The 20,806-nt window shown below is 44.4% G+C and overlaps 1 protein-coding gene across 3 annotated transcripts in view; it reads left to right on the top strand.

Moving 5' to 3' along the window:
- The window catches only part of daam2 (dishevelled associated activator of morphogenesis 2), a 312,353-nt gene that overhangs the window by 59,324 nt on the left and 232,223 nt on the right, over positions 1-20,806 (top strand). The window contains exon 1 of one of the 3 annotated variants that reach the window (XM_060849203.1): positions 8,313-8,377. The exons of the other annotated variants lie outside the window; for them this stretch is intronic. The gene's annotated coding sequence lies outside the window, so the exon portion shown is untranslated. Of the gene's footprint in view, positions 1-8,312; positions 8,378-20,806 lie in introns of those variants that run through there. 3 annotated transcript variants of the gene reach the window in all.

Raw genomic sequence — 20,806 nt, 5'->3', positions numbered from 1 at the left:
TTTGGATAAAAATAAGATACAAGGATATGGGGTAGAAGCAGGAGATTGGAAGTTGGTAATGAGATTCATTTGACAAGGTAGTACAAACACTGGGCTGAATGGCCCCCTTCTTCATAACAATTCTGTACTTCCGTGAAATGCAGATAGTCAACAGTGTGGTCAAATGAGTGGGTTTGAAGGAGTGCCTTAAAGAATGACAGACAAGTGGAGAAGTGAAGAGGTTTTGGGAGAGAATTACACCAGTGACGGAAACAGGGGTCTGGTCAAAATCGGATAAGTCAGAAGATGTCAGAGGGACATTATGCTGGGGGCAGATTCCAAAGATAGGGAGAGCACAAAGGGATTTGACAACAAGGGTGAGAATTTTAGAAATGGAAAGACCTCAGTCCTTTTTGGCAGGAGTCAGCAGACTTGCTGACCTTCTAACCTGCTGTTGTGTTTTTTTTAATAAGGGAAGGGGTGGGGAGGGGCGTGGGGGTGAGGTGGGGTAGGAGTGGCATGAATTAGTTATGAAGTGCCCATAGACTCGATGTTAAACTGCTTTTTGTCTTTCTTGATGCAGAGAGAGAGAGAGAGAGAGAGAGAGAGTGTGTGTGTGTGTGTGTGTGTGTGTGTGTGTGTGTGTGTGTGTGTGTGTGTGTGTGTGTGTGTGTTAGAGAGAGAGAAAGGCCAGAGGATTTACCTTATTTGCACTTGCTGGTTCACACAACAGCATTGAACATAATTGCACATTTTAGTGAGACTTAAAGCAGTCAGAAATATCCAATAATACCTACACCTTTGCTGGGCTGTGGGAAGTGGGCAGAGGACTGGGAGCAATTGGATAGCTCTTTCTAACAGCCAGTATGGTCATGAAGGGTAGAATGGTCTCCTGTGCCCTAGGACTTCACGATTCTATGATTTTGCACCTTTGTTTCACACCTCTTCTGTGCCTCTTCTGCTTTAAACATGGGATTCCTATAAAACAAAATGCAAGACACAGATAGTAATTGAAATTTCTACCTTCCAAGAAGCAATTAAGTTTGTTGATTAGAATAGGAACCTCATGGGAAAACATGTCCTGAGCATGCTCCGCAGTCATTTCTGTGGAATAGTCACTGTTGTGATGCCTATCAATGCAGTGGCTAATTAGTGTAAAGCAAAGTCCCATAATCAGCAATGTTGAGTTGTTTATGTGGTTGAGGATGAATGTGGTCAGCATATTGAACAAACTGTCTTTCCTAAAATGATACCGAGAGTTCTTTAACCATTGGACAGACCATTCTAACACTCAAGTCCAGAAGTTGAAAAATACCAGACTGAGCTCTGTCTCATAAACCCTTCAATCAGCAATAGATTTATCTAGCTCCCCTGAGACTTGCTGACATGATTCCCCTCTCACTGTTCCACACACAAAGTGATTGCTTTTCCAACGGAGAAATATATTTGGTCCAACATTCCTAGCATGGTGACACTTCACACCAGAACTATTTCACTTTCTGGCTTTCCCCCTCACATCCTTTAATATTTTCTCCTTTCCCATGTGTTAACCTAATCCTCTATTAAATGTTGAGATTGACTTGCTTGTCTTGTGGTATTATACTCAATACTCTCGTAATGTTTGCATGAGCATATAATCCTTTGATGCTTCTGATGTTGAAGAACCGTGTTGGAAATCATTCATTTGCCTCTCGAAGTGTTGCATAATTTACACTCCACGTTGTAACCACCTGAGGTTGAGGTTGGGTTAGATTAGATTCCCGACTGTGTGGAAGCAGGCTATTTGGCCCAACGAGTCCACACCAACCCTCTGAAGAGTAAACCACCCAGATCCATTTGCTCACTTTTACCCCTGACTAATGCACCTAACATTATGGGTTAGTTAGCACGGCCAATCCACCCAACCTGCACATCTTTGGACTGTGGGGGGAAACCAGAGCACCCGGAGGAAACCCATACAGACACAGGGGGAGAATGTGCAACCTCCACACAGAGAGTCACAGGAACCCAGGTCCCTGGCGCTGTGAGGCAGCAGTGCTAACCACTGAGCCACTGTGGTTATAAATATTCTTAGTTATTTGTTCTCCCTTCAAATGTTCTGTTTCAGTGAATGCCGCCCTCTTCTTTCCTTTTCCTTCATAGTCATAATCCCGGGGTTCCCTTTGCCATGCAGAGTGTGGTGTGACGTGCCATCTGATGCCAGTTTGAAAAGTCTTCGGCAAATACCTTGGTTAGAGGGTGAAGTGAATTACGTTCACTAATTCCTGATTCCCAGCAGAGAATTAGCCAAATCTTATGAAGTTTTATGCTGAATATTTTTCCTCAATCTAATTTTTCCATTAAAACTCTTCAATATGAATGAGAGATGCAGCCTGATTGGACTATTCCTGGACAATGTGTCCGAATGTTAATTTGTACATACAGTGATCTCCGGTTAAACAATGCTTGGGTTTTACAACTACTGTCAAACCCCTCCACATCCTTGGCCTTCCCTGTCTCAGTCATCTCCTCCAGCTCCACAATCCTCTGAGATCTCCACTCTCCTCTGCTTCTTTCATTCATCAGACCTTTGCTGTGCCTTAAAACCCGAAGCTCTGGAGTGCCATCTTGTCTATCTTCCTCTTCTAAGCTGTTCCTTAAATAAGCTTCTGATCATCCATCCAAATATCTCTTTATATGGCTTTGTGGGATATTTTGTTTCGTAATGCTCTGTAAGGTGTTTTACAATGTTGAATGCAAGTTGCTGTTGGCTGTAACTTAACTTGTATCAAGTCCCATGTATCCTTCTCGGCTGCACCCCTAACCTACACTGGCCCTGATGTGGAGGTGCTGGTGTTGGACTGAGGTGGACAAAGGTAAAAATCACATGGCACCAGGTTATGGTCCAACAGGTTTATTTGGAAGTACACACTTTCAGAGTGCTGCTCCTTCAATGCTCTGAAAGCTTGAACTTCCAAATAAACCTTTTGTACTACATTGGCTAACTTTTAAAATTGAAATTCTTGTGTTTAAATCCTGCTCTGACCTTAGCCATTCCTGTTTCTTTAACATACACCAGGCCTCAACCCACATTCCTCTTGGAGTTCATGCATCCCACCTTCCCAAAGTTGTGCCAATAGTGTGTGTGCCTATGGTTGCCAGGAAACTGGGCTCTGGAGTTCCCTTGCTGAAGCCTCCCTGCACATCCCCACCTCCACTTCCTAAAGTCCTGCCTCTTTGACCAAGACCATTGCTCAACCTTCCTAATCCTCCTGGATATGGGTTGGTATCAGTCTTTCTGTAATCATGCTGCCTCAGGACGTTTTCCCACCTCAAACCTCCGTACAGATGTAAAATGTTGTTGCTGAATACAGCAGAACCCCCGTGGAAATTATCGGTGGGTATTTTAATCATGATTTACAGCTCATTTGGGAACTGTGCTTATTTTAATGGAGATTGGCAGATTGGCTTTAAAAATAGGACAGTCACTAGACAGCTATATTTGGGGAGGCTCCTTTACCATGCTGCCCTCTGAACCCTTCCCAGTTGACATATGGATTCTTTTTAAAAATGTTTTGAAACCTGATACTCTTGTCTCTTGTGAACCATTTTTTCTGATGTTCTTTCAGTAAAGATAACCATCTGATCAAAAAACTCTTCACAGAAACACCAGGGGTTGTGTTGAAGGGAAGATAGATTCTCTGGTCAAATTTCTCCATCTGTCTCTTTCAGTTTGTGTGTGTGTGTGTGTGTGTGTGTGTGTGTGTGTAAATTGTCCTTTTCACATATTTCTGACAATGTGTGTGTACTTTCCTGGAGATGGGGAATGTCCTGACTCAGCAGTCCTACCTTGATAGAAGGGTAGATAGAAAGTGTGCTGCCATTTTGAGCTCCCAAGAGGTGAGGCCAGGATGGGGTCATGCCCACTGAATTTGGAAGCAGATCAGAGGCAACCATGGGGACAGGAGACTACTTTGGGACTGTGTCCCATTTGCAAAGTTGATGCGTCTTCCAGCCATCATCCTGAGCGTGCCCCTTCTTTCTTTTCAATAGTTCAATTTTCTATTGGATTTACCTCCACCGCAGTCTCAGACAGAGCATTCCAAACCTTAACCCTTTACATGATACAGTTTGTTTCCTCATGTCACCAATGCTTCTTTTGCCAATTAACTTAATCAGCAGTCTCTGGTACTCAGTTCTGTCACCAATGGGAACAGTTTATCCTTACCTATTTCTCCCAAACCTTCATAGATTTGAACACATGGGTACATGCATAGGAAGGGTTTAGAGGGATATGGGCCAAATGTTGGCAAATGGGAATAAATTAATTTAGGGTGTCTGATCGGCACAGATGAGTTGGACTGAAGTGTCTGTTTCTGTGCTATACATCACTTCGACCTCCATCAAATCTCACCACTATCTTCCTTCCTCAAAGGAGCAACATCCCACCTTCTGTCTGTGTAACTGAATTTCCTCAGTGCCAAAACCATCCTCGTGAATCTTTTCTGCACTTTTCGTTCACATTTATTTTCAAGTGAGGTATCCAGAACTGGACACAAGCCGAGCCAGTTTTAATACAGGTTTAACATACCCACCCTGCATTGATGCTCGATTTCACTGTTGATAAAGCGTATATATGTTTTATTAATTGCACTTTCCTGTCTATTTTGGCAGAAAGGAAGAATGAATCATGTTATACCAGTGGGATTGTAGAGCACTGAGATCATAGAGTCATAGAGATGTACAGCATGGAAACAGACCCTTCGGTCCAACCCGTTCACACCGACCAGATATCCCAATCCAATCTAGTCCCACCTGCCAGCACCCGGCCCATATTCCTCCAAACCCTTCCTATTCATATACTCATCCAAATACCTCTTAAATATTGCAATTGTACCAGCCTACACCACTTCCTCTGGCAGCTCATTCCATACATGTATACTGTCTGTGTGAAAAAGTTGCCCCATAGGTCTCTTTTATATCTTTCCCCTCTCACCCTAAACCTATGCCCTCTAGTTCTGGACTCCCGGACCCCAGGGAAAAGACTTTGTCTATTTATCCTATCCATGCCCCTCATAATTTTGTAAACCTCTATAAGGTCACCCCTCAGCCTCCGACGCTCCAGGGAAAACAGCCCCAGCCTGTTCAGCCTCTCCCTATCGCTCAAATAAATGTAGATGTGGATGCAAATCTGGATACCTGAGTGCAAGAAATGCAGGTTACTGTGCTGGTAACTGCAAGTAATCAGGAATGCTAGCAGAATGTTATCAAGCCATTGAATTGAATTGAATTTATTGTAACGTGTACTGAGGCACAGTGAAAAGCTTTGTCTTGTGAGCAATACAGTTGGATCACAGAGTTAAATAGCACAGATAGTAAATAATAGGTAAACAACAGCAAAAACAAAAACACAGGTACAGATGAGTGTTAAGAGTTTGTGAGTCCATTCAGTATTCTAACAACAGTAGGGTAGAAACTGTTTTGAAACTGGCTGGTGTGTGTGTTCAGGCTTCTGTACCTTCTCCCCGATGGTAGAGGTTGTAGAAAAGCATTGCCAGGGTGGGATGGATCTTTGAGAATGCTGGTGGCCTTTCCTTGACAGCGGGCCAGGTAGATAGATTCTGTAGATGGGAGGTTGGCCTTTGTGATTGTCCGGGCAGAGCTCACCACTCTCTGTAACCATCTCCGATCTCGAATGGTACAGTTGCTATACCAGGTAGCGATACATCCAAACAGAATGCACTCGATGGCGCACCTATAAAAGTTGGCAAGGGTATTTGCCGTCATGCCAAATTTTCTCAGCTGCCTGAGGAAAAAAAGACGTTGATGGGCCTTTGTAACCAGTGCGTCTGTATGAAGTGTGCAGGAAAGCTTGTTGTGGATAACCACTCTCAAGAGCTTGACACTCTCCCCTTATTCTACCTCTGTGCTGTAAATGTATAGGGGGGCATGAATAACATCCTGCCAAAGGCAATAATGAGTTCCTTGTTTTTGCCAGCATTGAGAGCTAGGTTGTTCTCAGTGCACCATTTTCCATGTCTTCCGCCTCCCGTCTGTAGACTGTTTCGTCGCCATCTGAGATTCAACCAGTTATGGTGGTGTCATCAGCGAACTTGTAAATGGCAGTCGTTTGGTATTTGGCGACACAGTCATGGGTACATAGTGAGTACGATAGGGGGCTGAGTACGCATCCCTGGGGAGCTCCAGTGTTGAGTGTTAGTGAGGATGAATATTGTCCCCAATCTTCACTGATTGTGGCCTATGGGTCAGAAAACTAAGGATCTAGTTGCGGAGAGTGGGGCTGAGTCCGAGACCACTATGTTTAGTAATCAGTCTCGAGGGACAATAGTGTTGAAGCTGAACTGCTGCCATTGTGCATTGAACATAAAAGTAGTGAGTGATGCAATGGTTATTCAGAGCACTGGTGAGCCCACAGTTAGAGTACTGTATACAGTATTTGTCTCCTTGTTTAAAAAATGACATGAAAGTATCAGAAGCAGTTCAGAGAAGGTTTACTAGGCTAATTCCTGGAAAAAGTAGATGGTCTTATGAGGAATGATTGGGCAGGCTAGAGTTTAGAGGAATTATAAGAGACTAGATTGAAATATATAAACTCTTGAGGGGCTGTAACAGGATAAATGTGGTAAGGGTGTTTTCTGTTATGTGAGGATCTAGAACTAGGGGTCACTGTTTAAAAGTAAGTAATGATCCCCTTCCCAAAGCCAAGCCTTGAGAAACTCCGCCACAAACCCTTTTATTTCTGATCTGAAATGTGACCACTCTCCTTTAGTGTCTCATTCCTGTTAACAAACCAACTTCCAACCAACCAGCTAAAATCCCACCACTTCACCCATTTCTGATTAATAAAATTTATTTTTTTATATACTATCCTTGTCAATGTATGTTACACCCTCTACACTATGGTGACCAGAAATATGCAAAACGCTGCAAAATAAGCCAATACAAGTTTTGCATTAACCACAAACAAAACCAGAAATTGCTGGAAAAGCTGAGCAGGTCTGGCAGCATCTGTGGAGAGAAAAGAGAGTTCACATTTTGAGTCAAGTGACCAATCCTCAGAACAAGTTTAACATAAAGTGTTTAGTTTTCCATTGTATCCACCTGGAAATGAAACCCAGTGCAGTGTTTTGTGCAGTGCTTTTGCATGGCCTTATTAACCAGTGGCTACTTTCAATAGTCGTTTTCTTGTTCCTCCCTTCATTTCTCTTCCCCCTTTTGAGTCTTGTTTCCCAAATCATATGCAACAACTTTATTTTTCCGATCAGGATAGAAAATCTCACATTTATCAGTTCTGATATTGGTCAGTTGTGATATATCCATTTTGCAAGGTTGTATTAGCTTCCATGTCTTTCAAAATAATTAATAGTTAAATAATTAAATAATGCAGCAGAGATACCGTGACATGGAAAGATTGGTTAGAAAAATGTGCAGTGCCAGGCAATAGGCAGATAGCTCAAGTGACAGCAATAATGAAGAGGTGAGCTATATCATATCCCGAAGTCTGCAGACTGGTCAGGATAATGTTGGTGGTAATAAATGGTAAAGAACAGAATAGGAAAATATCTCAAAAACAGAAATACAATGATGAATAGTCAGCATGGATTTCAACCATCTCCGTGTACATGTATGTATATATCTCTTCTGTATTTCTCCTGGGATTCATTTATCCTTCTGTCTCTCTAATATGCTATGTCTAACTGTATGTGCCTTTGTCTCCATCTGTATTGGTGTCTATGTTTCTCTCTGTGTCTGCCTCAGACTGAGTGTACAGTGGCATTGGTGCTCTTTGTGTCTCTGCCTCCATGCCCCTGTGAGTGGCTCTCTCTCTCTGTTTCTTGGCGCTGACCTCTTTTGGCTTCGCTCCCTTGTTTACAGCTTACTCAGAAGGCAGTTAAACAAACTGCAGCTGGGTTGACTTGAAATGCAAAGCACATTCATTCACTGCAGAGAAGCGAGCTGAGCAAAAACAGTCGGCAGACCTGACACACTGTAACACTCCAGCATTCAAGAGCGGCTTAACTCCCGGGAAAGAAAGGAGACAAGCAGTATCTGCTGCAGATGCGGAGTTAGCAGTGAGGTAACCCCCCCCATTTACCACTGGATTTCTGATCGTTCACGGATTAGTAACACATTGAAGGCTCTGAACGACGAACATCTTCCAGCTGGTTCTGCTTCGCCTGTGTCAGTGTTCTCCTGTTGAAAGCCTATGACACCCTGACTTTGCTCTGATTCATACCTCCCCACCCCAATCCCCCTACCTCCTCCCTGTGCCCAGCTCTCCTCAAATTGGAACCACTGTCCAGGATAAGAATCCATCAGGAGAAACGCAAGTAAAGGAAAGAAGCTGCAGCAAAGGGCACCTGAGTCACTATGCTCTATCATCCTTCAATCTGAATGAGTAAGTACAAGGAGGGAGGCTAGTCATCTCTGTTGCATGGTTATCACTGGGAGTTGCTCTCAAAGCTGATATTCTGGAGAGGCACCCGAATTGTTTGTTGATTTCTTAGATGTGGTGTGCAACTCAACATTGCTTGGAGCTTTGGTGACAATCAGGGATTAAACTGGTGGCACAGTTTCTAGTTTTCAAGCTTAGTTCTCTCAAACAGTGACTCCAAAAATTGCATTCCCCATGAGCCTATGAATTTCATTGCAACAGTGAATTGTACTGTCAATTTAGAGCCATCTTGTGCAATTGTAAGATTTGCATTGAAAATCTACTGTGATGATGTTTGCGTATGGTTTGCATTTCTCAACCATCAACAACTTGAGTGAGGTAGCCATGTCCCTTTTCAGGCTCTGAAAGGAATGTCAGTCTCTTGAATGCAATAATTCCTGAAGCAAGTCAAAGATGCTGCAGCAGTGTATAAGCATACCAGTCCCATGAATGTGAAAATAAAACAAATGATTTGCACTTTACATGGTGTCCTTCACAACCTCAAGATATCGCAAAGTGCTTTACAGACTATGCAGTGTTTTTACACTGTAGACAATATTGTACTGTGGAAGATGTGGCAGCTAATTTTGCTCACAATAAGATTCCACAAAATACAATGGGATAATGACAAGATCATTTGTTTCTGTTGGCTATTTGTAGGTGGTAAAAATGGGCCCAGATTTTTCTTGTCAGTTGCCCAACGTCTAGCTTTGGTGTGGGCAATTTATTGTGGTCCTTAATAAACCAAATGAATTAGTCTGAAGTATCGGTGCACATTGATTTTGAATACTTGTAGTCTTCTGTAAGGTCGAAGGAACTTTAAACCCTTTCCCCATTAGCATCATGAGTTGAACATTTACCAGATTGGTGATGAAGATCTGTAATACCTAACAGTACATTATTCATTGCCTTTCAACCACAGAGTTTAAGGTGAAATCATGTTGAACTAACTTGCTGGAGTTTGTTTGAAGATGCAGCAATGAGAGTTGATGAGGGTAATGTGGCTGATGTGAAGTACACTGACTTTCAACAGGTGTTTAGTACAAAACAGCAGCCAAACCTTTTCCCATTGTCACTCCATTCCAAGGCTTAAACACTGTCAGCCCCACCCCCTACCTGTGAGAACTGAGAATATGGAGACCTGTGCATTTTTTCAATTCTTGATTAATGAATTCAATGAATTGTGAATTCATTGGACTTAAGCATTGAGATAGAAGTACAAAATATACATTGCTGAAGACAGAGATAGAGCTTCAGCCTGGGCCTCAGTTCAGATTGGCTGAGAAATGGTCACCTCATTGTACGACTGTGCTGGTAAGCCACACTGCCAGCTGTAGGTTAGGTGAAGCTGGCAGGATTTCTGGTGTACGTTGCTGCCCTGCCAGGCTCATCATTTCTTCCAATGCCATTAGGGGAGGGCGGGTTGAGGGCAGGCAGAGGAAGTGTGTGTTATTAGATCCAGGAGTTGGAGATCTGTTGGACTGCCTGCAAATCTGTTGGAAACTTTAGACAGAAACAAGCAGTGAGCCTGTTACAATGTGGGCTGAATATTCCAAAACATGAAACCTTGATGATTATTTTTCTCTACTACCTCAGTGTGTTGTACATTCTTCCTGTCTGTTCCTCATTTTTGGTATCTCTCTGTATTGGGTCTCTGTCACAGTTGAGGAATTACAAGAGAATTGAAATCCTACCCCCGCACCACTCATCTTGGCAAGTTCTGACATCACCTTTTTTTCTGTTTTTCTCCCTGTTTCTCCCCCTCACTCTCATCATCTTGACTTGTGGTTTTATAATGGTAAGGACAGGATCAATAAGTTATGAACTAAACTGCAAGTTTCAGCAACTCTCCAGGTCCCACACCTTGCTAGCAACTGCTTCTGTCGTGTTTTGAGGGAAAGGGAATTCCAGTTTTTAATGGTGGGAGAGGATGGCGTTAAGAAACATATGTTGTCAGTATTGTGCAGTGGACATAGTTTATTGTAAGGGAATGCTGTAAACAACACATTAATTTTTTTTATTGCTGAGCGGGGAAGGGGATGGGAGGGATAGGTTCCTTCAAATTTTCCCTGTAATTCACCATCTAGTCAGTGTCTGATGAAGGGTTGCAATCCTTTTTGTACTTTGCCTAGATTGTTGTCTGATCATCTGTCTCAACTCTGCTTTCCTATTTGTTTTCTACATCCCATCAATCTCAGCCACAGTAAATGTCAATCAATCTCGGCCTTAAATATACGCAACAAACATAAGAACTAGGAGCAAGGATAGACAATTCAGGCCCTCAAGCCTGCTCCGCCATTCATTTTGATCATAGCTGATCTCATCCCAGCCTCAACTCCTCAACACAGTGGCTCAGTGGTTAGCACTGCTGCCTCACAGTGCCAGGGACATGGGTTTGATTCCAGCCTCAGGCTGTGTGGTGTTTGTACATTCTTCCTGTGTCTGTATGGGTTTCCTCCCACAATCTAAAGACCTGCAGGTTAGATGGATTGGCCATGCTAAAATTGCCCATTGTGTGCAGGTTAGGTGGATTAGCCGTGGGAAATGCAGGGTTGCAGGAATAGTGTTGGAGGGTGGGTCCGGGTTTGATGCTCTTCAGAGGGTCAGTATGGACTTGATGGATTCAACGGCCTGCTTCCACACTGTCGGGATTCTATGAGTCCACTTTCCTGCCTGCTCCCCATAAAACTTTACCTTGTTACTAATTAAAAATCTGTCTGTCTCTTCCTTAAATTTATCCAGTATTCTGGTGTCTGCCACACTTTGGAGCAGTGATTTCCATAGATTCAGGACCATTTAAAAGAAGTAACTTCTCCTCATCTTTATTTTAAATCTGCCACCTCTTCCCCCAAATCTATGACTTCTTGTTCTAAATCACTCTATGGGGTAAACATCCACTCTATGCCCATTTTGTCAGACCCCTTGAACATCTCCTTTCATCCTTCCAAACTCGAGCGAGTGAGGGCCTAAATTTCTCAATGACTCCTTATAAGACAAGCCTTCTGTTTCTGGAATTGATTCCGTGAATCTTTTCTGATCTGCCTCCAATGCAATTAAATCCTTCCTCAAGTAAAGGGTCTAAAAATGTATGTTGTACTCCAGCTGTGGTCTCACCAATGCATGGATTTAGTAAGGGAAGGTCGTGTCTGACAAATCTGTTGGAATTGTTTGAAGAGGTGAAAATAGGTTAGACCAGGGAAACCCAGTGGATGTGGTCTATCTAGATTTCCAAAAGGCCTTTAATAAGGTGCCACACGGGAGGCTGCTGAGCAAGGTGAAGGCACATGGTGTTCGAGGTGAGCTACTGGTATGGATTGAGGATTGGCTGTCTGACAGAAGGCAGAGAGTTGGGATAAAAGGTTCTTTTTCGGAATGGCAGCCGGTGACAAGCGGTATCCCGCAGGGTTCAGTGTTGGGGCTGCAGCTGTTCACATTATATATTAATGATCTGGTTGAAGGGACTGGGGGCATTCTAGAGAAGTTTGCCGATGATATGAAGTTAGGTGGACAGGCAGGTAGTACTGAGGAAGTGGGGAGGCTGCAGAAGGATCTAGACAGTTTGGGAGAGTGGTGCAGGAAATGGCTGATGGAATTCAACGTGAGCAAATGCGAGGTCTTGCACTTTGGAAAAAAGAATGAAAGTGTAGACTACTTTTTAAATGGTAAGAAAATTCGTAAAGCCAAAGTACAAAGGGATCTGGGAGTGCTAGTCCAGGATTCTCTAAAGGTAAACATTCAGGTTGAGGCCGTGATTAAGAAAGTGAATACAATGTTGTCATTTATCTCAAGAGGGTTGGAATATAAAAGCACTGTTGTGCTACTGAGACTTTATAAAGCTCTGGTTAGGCCCTATTTGGGGTACTGTGTCCAGTTTTGGACCCCACACCTCAGGAAGGACATACTGGCACTGGAGTTGTGTCCAGCAGAGATTCACACGGATGATCCCTGGAATGGGTAGGTCTAACATACGAAGAATGGCGGAGGATCCTGGGATTGTATTCATTGGAGTTTAGAAGATTAAGGGGAGATTTAATTGAAACTTACAAGATAATACAGGGCTTGGAAAGGTTGGACGCCAGGAAATTGTTTCTGTTGGGCGAGGAGACTAGGGCCCGTGGAGCCTTAGAATTAGAGGGGGTAAATTCAGAACAGAAATGCGGAGACATTTCTTCAGCCAGAGAGGTGGACCTGTGGAATTCATTGCCGCAGAGTGCAGTGGAGGCCGGGACGCTAAATGTCTTCAAGGCAGAGATTGATAAATTCTTGATGTCACAAGGAATTAAGGGCTACGGGGAGAATGCTGGCGAATGGAGTTGAAATGCCCTTCAGCCATGATTGAATGGCAGAGTGGACTCGATGGGCCGAATGGCCTTACTTCCACTCCTATGTCTTATGGTCTTATGCCTTGTATAATCACAGCAATACTATCCTTCTTTTATACTCCATTCCTTTAGCAATAAGTGCCAAAATTCCTTTTGCAATGACGGAATATTGACGATGCTCTGGGGTACAGAATTCCAAGGATTCATAACATATAAGTGAAGAAGTTTCTCCTCATCCCTATCCTAAATGAATGACCCCTTATCCTGAGATTCTGTTCCCATACTACAGTGACTGGATCTTGTAAAGTCATTTCTGCATTCTCAACATCTCTGCCACAGGAAGAAGAGCTCTTGGGAAAATGTTTCCCTGACCCCTGAAGTCAATCAACTAAAAATTCCAAAAGGCTGATGTTATATTCCAATCTTAACTATCCAACCCTCTCCAGATGCATTCCGAAAGGCTGACCTTCCTGTAGTCCCACAGGACAGAGCTTACCCTGGGGAATCTGGCCCGAGAATTTGATCCTTAACCCTGTCATTTCTCTTACAACAAGATATTCAACTGACTCCTTTCGAAAGGTGTTCGTTATTGTCAGAGAAAGGAGGAACAAGCAGACAAACTCCAGTCTACATATTTAAAGGGAGCAATTGGAGGAGGACTCTATAAAGCTGCAAGCTAGCAGTACAGAAAAAATAAATTGGGGCGAAAGCTTCACGTTAAGCCAAGATGGTCAGGCAAGGGGTCACAAGGTCAAGCTGCCAAATCTGGGAGTGATGCTTGAGGAATGATAGACAGCTAGATGGAGAGTAGCCTTTTCTTTTCTGTTTTTTCATTACCATATGGATTGAAGTCCTTGAGGAAGTAAATAGCAAACTGACTGATTGGTACCTCACCTTAAACACCTTAAAATAGTCTCTAATTCAAAGCATGTCCCGCAGCAAGCTCTCCGAAATAGTGATGCAGTAATCACTGGATAATCGGTTTTGCACATATTGGACAGAACTTCTCCCTCCTTAGATCTGATGGAGGGGCAAAAAAAGGGGGTAGTTTGGCACTGGAGAACCATCCTTCCCACTCCTTTTTTCGTGGTACCTCACCTCAACTGTAAGACAGTGATTAGATTAAATTACTTACAGTGTGGAAACAGGCCCTTCGGCCCAACAAGTCCACACCGACCTGCCGAAGCGCAACCCACCCATACCCCTACATTTACCCCTTACCTAACACTATGGGCAATTTAGCATGGCCAGTTACCTGACCCGCACATCTTTGGACTGTGGGAGGAAACCGGAGCACCCGGAGGAAATCCACGCAAACACGGGGAGAAAGTGCAAACTCCACACAGTCAGTCGCCTGAGTCGGGAATTGAACCCGGGTCTCGGGCGCTGTGAGGCAGCAGTGCTAACCACTGTGCCACCGTGCCGCCCACAGTGCCTCCTGTGGACACACTCACTGAAGCCCCTTCGATAGAATCTTCAAAAACCGAGACCTCTAACACCTAGAAGGACAAGGGCAGCAGATATCTGGGGTCACCACCCACTCACGATTTCCCATTCCAAGCCACTCAGCATCCTGACCTGAAACTATATCATCATTCTCAGTCCGCAACATGGAAATCCCTCCCAAACAGCATTATGGCTAAACCTGCAGCCTAAGGACTGCAGCAGTTCAAAAAGACAAGCACACAAAACACAGCTTATCAATACCTTAACGGCAATTAGGAGGGGGTGACAAATGCTATCCAAGCCAGCAATGCACATATTCTATGCAGGAACTAAACACAAAAGCCAAGCATCCGATTGGGAAGTAGTTAGTAGCTGTGGTGGGGAAAGTGCAGGTTTTTTTCCCCTGGATGAAATAAAGGAGAGATTAACAATGGCAACTTTCATGTCCTCAGCATTATGGTGAACAAAGTCCTTTTTTTGAAAAGTTGTCTCTAAGTCAAAGCATGTCCCACTGGATAATCGGTTTTGTACATATTGGACAGAACTTCTCCCTCCTTAGACCTGGTGGAGGGGCAAAAAAGGGGATAGTTTGGCACTGGAAAACCATCCTTCCCAATCCTTTTTCCAACATCTCAGCAATTGTGTGGACCTTCCTCACCCGCCACCAACTAAGGTCTTTCAGTGGCTGCTGGGCTCAGGATTTGGGGGGAGGGGTCTCCATTTTCTCCAATCTAGGGGCACTCCCCTCATTGTCGAGGAATATTTATTGTTCTTGACACCAGGAAGAACTCTCTGCACTGGATAGATTATTATTTTCAGAGATTCCTCATCTCTATCCCTCTTGTGATTAACTGGAACCACCTCTCATTGGAGCCCACGACACACATTAACGGTTCTGATGGAGGACTGCTTTCTGATGTCCCATCTGCCTTGTGTTGGCTACTTTTCCTTTTATGTACCATCTGCTGGCTTACACATGAGGAATCACCACTGGCGAATGTTCTGGAGAACTCAGGACAACCCTAGAACTGAACTCCACCAACAATTGGCGGTTTCAGGAGATATGGGAAGAAAACTGAGGGAAAACAGTTATTTCCCTGCTCAGTAAATGCTTGCGCTGCCCTTTTATAACTTGTAGTGAAATTGGTTCCGGAGAGGGCAAGTTTGGAGTCTAAGGACTGGTCTTCCAGGCTTTTCGCGAGCTTTATTTGGTGCAATGTGCAGAAGGAGTGGATCCAAACGGTGCAAGTTCAGCTGGCTGTTGGCAAGAAATGCTGGCAGTGAAGAAGGGTCACTGCTTTCTCTCCTCAGATGCTCCGAGACCTGCTGAGCTTTTCCAGCAATTGCTGACTTTGATGCTAGTGGGGTCCATGATTCCAGTCATGCAATGCAAGATCATACAGCAAGGAAAGGACCATTCAGCCTATTATGATAGCCCAACTATCCAGTAAGACCCATTCTTTTTTATTCAGTTAAAAATCACGCAACACCAGGTTATAGTCCAACAGGTTTATTTAGAAGTATTAGCTTTCAGAGGTACCTGATGAAGGAGCAGCGCTCTGAAAGCTAGTGCTTCCAAATAAACCTGTTGGACTATAACCTGGTGTTATGTGATTTTTAACCTTTGAGAGTGTGGTGCTGGAAAATCACAGCAGGTCAGGCAGCATCCAAGGAGCAGGAGAATTGAAAAGGAGAAATTTCCTGACGAAGGGCTTTTGCCCGAAATGTCGATTCTCCTGCTCCTTGGATGCTGCTTGACCTGCTGTGCTTTTCCAGCACCACACTCTTGACTCTAACTCTCCAGCATCTGCAGTCCTCAGTCTCACCTAGTTGATTTTTAACATTGTCCAATTCAGTCCAATACCTACACCTCCACACCACGGCTTTTAGTTCAGAGCACTGCAAATCTTTCCTGTTTAGGTATACATCTAATTCCCTTCGGAAAGTTATCACTGAAGCTTCTTAAACCACCCTTTCAGGCAATGCACGCCGGCTTTATTTTTACCAATGTTCTTGAAAGTGAGTGACTCTCGATGGAGTGGGGTCAAGTGTAGTTTGTGTTCATTGCTGTTGACAGTGAGACAGTGGAATCCTACAGATACTGAAACCAGGACCCGCTCAAATTTCTAGAGTGAATTTTAGGCTTAATTTTCAACCATTTTTAGCAGTTTGACACTGTAGATTCCCTACAGTGTGGAGACAGGCCCTTCAACCCAACAAGTTTTGGGCGGCACGGTGGCACAGTGGTTAGCACTGCTGCCTCACAGCGCCTGAAGACCCGGGTTCAATTCCCGACTCAGGCGACTGACTGTGTGGAGTTTGCACGTTCTCCCCGTGTCTGCGTGGGTTTCCTCCGGGTGCTCCGGTTTCCTCCCACAGTCCAAAGATGTGCGGGTCAGGTGAATTGGCCATGCTAAATTGCCCGTAGTGTTAGGTAAGGGGTAATGTAGGGGTATGGGTGGGTTTCGCTTCGGCTGGTCGGTGTGGACTTGTTGGGCCGAAGGGCCTGTTTCCACACTGTAAGTCTAATCTAATCTAATCTAAGTCCATACCAACCTTCCGAAGAGTCACCCACCCAAACCCCTTTTCCCTTTAACTAATGCACCCTACACTATGGGCAATTTAGTATGGCCAATTCACCTAGCCTGCACATCTTTGGATTGTGGGAGGAAACCGGAACACCCAGAGGAAACCCACGCAGACACAGGAGAATTTGCAAACTCCACACTGACAGTCACCCAAGCCTGGAATTGAACCTGGGACTCTGGTGCTGTGAGGTAGCAGTGCTAACCACAGAGCCACCGTGCCACCCTTCTGTTTATGTTATGGTTTTGTTTGTGCCAATACAATGGATAGTTCAGTCTGTGAAAATAGATGGGTTTAGCACTGTGTTGAAGTATGGTAAAGCAAACTGCTTAAAATAATGCAGCCAGGAATTTAATGGAACTACTTCAGCAAGAGTGTTGCAACTGTGCAGGAGAGGAATTAAGCCCGAAGTTTCCTAATTGGAGAAGATATCGGGCAATTATTATATTTCACAGCTGTTTATCTGTGAATTGCTTCATAAATAAAGCATTAGTCACGAGCTCTCCCAAGTCAAACACAGCACCTTCGTTAAAAAGCAAATCTATCAGCTTTGCACTTTTTGTGACATCAGGATGCTCTGAAGTGCTAGGTTGACCCCAGTTAGAAAACCATCTCCAGATCTAGGCACACACACCTGAGGGACGTTGTTCTCACAGAATCCAGTGTGGAAACAGGCCCAATCATTCCACCCAGACCCATTTCCCCTACCCTATATATACCCTTGACAAATGCACCTAACCTGCACATCCCAGAACACTATGGACAATTTAGCATGGCAAATCCAGCTAACCCACACATCTTTAGATTGTGGAAGCAAACTAGCGGAAGCCCATGCAGACACAGGGAAAATGTGCAAACTCCACACAGACAGTCACCTGAGGCTGAAATCAAACCCCGGTCCTCGGCGCTGTGAGATAGCAGTGCTAAGCACTGAGCCACTGTGTATTGGTCTTGTAGGGAGTACAACGCAGGCTTACAAGAATGATACCCGGACTTCAGGAGTTAAGTTATGAAGAGAGATTAAACAAATTAGGTCTGATTTATCTAAGTCTGGAAGGTTTTGGGTCATCTGATTGAAGTTTTCAATAAATTAACAGGAAAAGACAGTGTAGATAAAGACTGGTTCGGGAGAATTAGGGCCAGAGCATTCGGGAGAGACTTTCGGAAGCACCTCTATACACAAAGTGTGGTGGACGTTTGGAATTCACTTACACAAATGCCAGTGGATGCAGGATCAGTAGTTAATTTTAAATCTGAGATAGATAATTTTTAATTAAGGGATATGGGCCAAAGATGGGTCAATGGTGTTAGGCCACAGACCAGCCATAATCTCAGTGAATGAAGGAACAGGCATGAAGGGCTGAAGGGCCTACTCCTGTTCCAATGTTACAGCTGGGGAAGCTATTTTTCCCGAAGTGTAGTTGCTGATACAGGAAATGGAGTAGTGGTGGGCAATTCTGTAGAATAGCAAGGTTTCTACAAACCACACATTAAATCTCTTCTGTTCTTACTCACAGCCCTGTGCCTTCACACTGACCTTTTGCAAAACGTCATCATCTGCTTTGTGGGCGTGAGTCATTTTCCAGCCACCTTGAGTCATTTACCTGGCAATCCCAGGATGTGGACCAATGAAAGGGGCTGAGCTGAGGTTTCCCGTGGAATCTTAGAATGAATTTTGTGGAGAAGGAGGCCATTCAGCCCATAGTTGAAGAAGCATTCTGCCCAATGCTACCCCTCTGCTTTTTTTCCCATGGCCCTAATGTTATTCCTTTTCAGATAATACTCTTTGAAAGCCTGTTTTGAATCTGCATTCACCTCACAATGCATTATACAGATCCCATCCCTCCTACCATGTGACAAGTTGTTTTTCTTGAGCTAGCATTGATTCTATTACCAATTGCCCATAAAACTGGTTGTCAATCCTTGAGTCTATCTACCATGTCCCCACCTCAACTGATTTTGAACACCAAAAGAACAAATGATGTCAAAGTGGAAATAGGCCATTCAGCCCATTGAATCTACTCCACCATTCAATTAGATCATGGCTGATCTGAAAATCCTCACCTCCACTTTCCCGCCCTTTCCCCATAACTCTTGAGTGCCTTACTCATTTCAAATCTGAAAAGCTCATCCTTGAATCGACTTGCTGGCCCAGCCTCAGCAATGTAGATACCTTTAATCAGACTTATATTTGCTTTGGTCGGCCAATGGGGCTTTTATCTTGTATCATGTTAGGACAGAGGTGAAGGGTCAATGCACAATTACACTGGGCAACATGCGTCCATGTCACCCAGTGGTGAATTAAAACTGGCTAGTGCCACCTAGTGGTATAGCAGTGATGCTCATCTATTTGAGCCCATTGTCCAATTTGGATGGCTGCAAACTCTTACGATGATACTGATGTGGAGTGTTAATGACAAGGAGATTCTTGGACATTTGGCTGCTTTTAAGGTTAACGAGGTTGAGTTCAATTAAAGTGCGTGTGTTTTCTCTTTTGTACAAGCCATGTTGAGAAATGCTGCCAGCTCATCCTTAATGAGGGCTGTCTGTAAAAGGGCTTTGCTTTTATATATCAGAGCCTAATGAATGAATCTCTTTCATTTACCCTGGTGTCACGTGGAATTCTGGAACCAAACACCGTGAAGATTGGACTGATTACTGTCCGGCTGTTCTTCACGGGTGTTAGGAACTGCCGAGAGCTGCCCCAGCATGATTGCCAACCCAGTTCGGAAAGGAATTCTAGCTGCGAGCCAGTCGCCTTGTGCTTGTCACTCTTCCAGCCTCTAAAGAATAGATTCATGCACTACTGAAAAATGTTAGAATGCCGATTAGCTGCATCAAGAATCTCATTGCTCAGAGGGAAAGGTTGTTGCATTCTGGCATGAGTCTACTTGAGAGGGTGGTGATAGAAAGTGGGATGAAATATGCTTCATTCTGCTGAATCCCTGGGTGAGGACAGGGTTCATAGAGTCCCTGCAGTGTGGAAACAGGCCATTCAGCCCAATGAGTCCACACTGACCCTCTGAACAGTTACCAACTCAGAGCAACATCCCACTCTCACCCTCATTCTACCCCTGTAATCCTGCATTTCTCCTGGCTAATTCACCTGATCCACACAACCCTGGACTCTGTGGGTATGACCAATCCACCTAACCTGCGAAACTGGGTTGCAAGATTGAATGCATTTACCCATAGAATCATATGTATGTGCAGTCCAGAAGGAGGCCATTGTACTTGAGCATGCTCTGGGACTACAAAGTTAGTCTCAGCCCTCCAACTCTTCCCCCATAACCAGTGGTTCCTTCTAAAGAGAGCGAGAGATTTGAATGATGCCATGAATTTGGCTGGCTCTGGCTGGGGACTTGATGCCTTCATTCCTATCAATTCTGGATGGATGGACGGCAGTGGAACACAGACTAAGGATACAGAAGGAGGGAACTGAAGAGAGCAATTCTTCACACAAAGAGTGGTGACCCTGTAGAATTCTTCAAGGAGGAAGTGAGGACTGCAAATGCTAGAGATCAGAGCTGAAAATGTGTTGCTGGAAAAGCGCAGCAGGTTCAGGCAGCATCCAAAGAGCAGGAGAATCGACGTTTCGGACATAAGCCCTTCTTCAGGAATGAAGAGGGTGTGTCCAGCAGGCTAAGATAAAAGGTGGTAAGGAGGGACTTGGGGGAGGGGCGTTGGGAATGCGATAGGTGGAAGGAGGTCAAGGTAAGGGTGATAGGCCGGAGTGGGGGTGGGGGCGGAGAGGTCAGGAAGAAGATTGCAGGTTAGGAAGGTGGTGCTGAGTTCGAGGGATTTGACTGAGACAAGGTGGGGGGAGGGGAAATGAGGAAACTGGAGAAATCTGAGTTCATCCCTTGTAGTTGCAGGGTTCCTAGGCGGAAGATGAGGCGCTCTTCCTCCAGCCGTCGTGTTACTATGGTCTGGCGATGGAGGAGTTTAAGGACCTGCATGTCTTCGGTGGAGTGGGAGGGGGAGTTGAAGTGTTGAGCCACGGGGTGGTTGGGTTGGTTGGTCCGGGTGTCCCATAGGT

The sequence above is a fragment of the Hemiscyllium ocellatum genome, chromosome 3 (genome assembly GCF_020745735.1).
Source record: "Hemiscyllium ocellatum isolate sHemOce1 chromosome 3, sHemOce1.pat.X.cur, whole genome shotgun sequence".
NCBI classification, from domain to species: Eukaryota; Metazoa; Chordata; class Chondrichthyes; order Orectolobiformes; family Hemiscylliidae; genus Hemiscyllium; species Hemiscyllium ocellatum.
This window is presented reverse-complemented; position numbering and strand designations above follow the sequence as displayed.